The sequence below is a fragment of the Opisthorchis viverrini genome (assembly GCF_000715545.1).
Source record: "Opisthorchis viverrini unplaced genomic scaffold opera_v5_28, whole genome shotgun sequence".
In the NCBI taxonomy this organism is placed as follows: domain Eukaryota; kingdom Metazoa; phylum Platyhelminthes; class Trematoda; order Opisthorchiida; family Opisthorchiidae; genus Opisthorchis; species Opisthorchis viverrini.
This window is the reverse complement of record NW_008751684.1, coordinates 815099-816718: the sequence shown is the minus strand read 5'-3', so window position 1 is coordinate 816718 and position 1620 is coordinate 815099.

The following is a 1620-nucleotide window of genomic DNA, read 5'->3' as shown; positions in this document are numbered from 1 at the left end:
ACAAAAATATATATTACATATACATTATATATATATATATATATATATATATATATACGGTTACCTTCGAGTTCTGCTCCGTTAGTTTTGCTAACCGTAGCAGCATTGTGAAAGTCAGAGAGCTCAGCATACTCTTGCGAATAAATTACATGTAACTTCCTTATTCGATCGGGTCAAATTTTCCAACACGCCCTCCGGAGTCGGGTCCGCTATGGAGCAGTCAGGTCCGCTGTCAGATGCCGGTAGCATAGGTGCCGCTGGTTTATTTCAATCTGGTACATTTAAATTAGATCCAATTAAATTCGTTCCTGTATGATGTAATTACTGGGTACTTTTATCACTAGTTGTTTTATTCTTTGCCTGAGAACTCTTGTACAGAGGCTGCTGACTGAATCCAGTGGGTTGACTCCGGGGTCACAACTCAGTGTTTATCAGTAATTTTAAGTGAATTCGATTGTTAACATTTGTATCAGTTGATTTGTCTTACTATGGTAACGACGGGAATTTGACGAGGCAGATCTAAACAGGGCGTGGTTGCTGGGAGCAATTTTTCAACGCAACTCGGATCATCTCAGTACGTATCTGATCGTTTGTTTTTGACGTAGCGCAATGGGATTCCGCTCATATTTTCCGCCCAGTATTTTAATAGGACTCTCGAAAATTTAGCTTCAGAAATTCTGTACTTTTGGTTTGTCATCAACTGAGTTAAGTGCTTTGCTAGTTGGACATTTTTTCGGTCAGCTTGTTCTCTGTGTGAAAATTTTCCCAAACTCTTGTCGCCAGCTGCAAACAGCATTTCTAACGACCCGGTATATTAGTCAGTCTCACGGGACAATGCTGCTCAGCCACAGACACATAGATCCGTCTGATGAGTTTCTATTGCCTTGCGCTTGTTATTAGTGTGCATTTCATCCTGGTCGAAATTTACGTTTCCCATACGTAGCTCTAGTGTGTTCTGGCTTTCCTGGTTGTTACTTGTGTTTTGCTGAGGAGAAACGGACAACTGCTGCTATATCACCCCGACGGTATTTCGTGTAACAATCGCAAACTGAAATAATTCATTTTGGAGTGCAGATATAAAAGATCGCACTTCTCTATGTCGATCAACGGTTTACCTCAGCAGGGAGCGCTCAGTTTCGCACGTGCAGCCGCGTCGCATTCGTATGGACTGCGCTGCTAGAAGTGAACATTGAGTTGTAATCTGAACAAAAGAAGTACATAGTACTATCGTTTTCCTCTGACGATGGTACTGGATGCATGGGCGAACGGAGCAGTGTGTGGTCGGACCAGTTTAGTCAATCCTATCATAGAATTTTTCTTATCCTAATTCAATTTCGCTTCTTTGAAGAGAGTATGTCAAACCCTGTATAACGTTTAGGTAGACTAATAAACAAACTTGCTACCCACTTTCCCTTAAATTCTTATCCATCGACATGCGTTAACCGAGCTAGATTGATGCAGACCAAACTGTAAATGTCTCTTCTATCTTACTGTAAATCTGTGTTGTGTAGCCACTTTGCGTCACCAAACTGGAAGTCAATAAACTTATGCGCTTGCTTGTGGGTCATTCTTCAGTCACTTAGCAACGATATATATATATATATATATATATATATATAT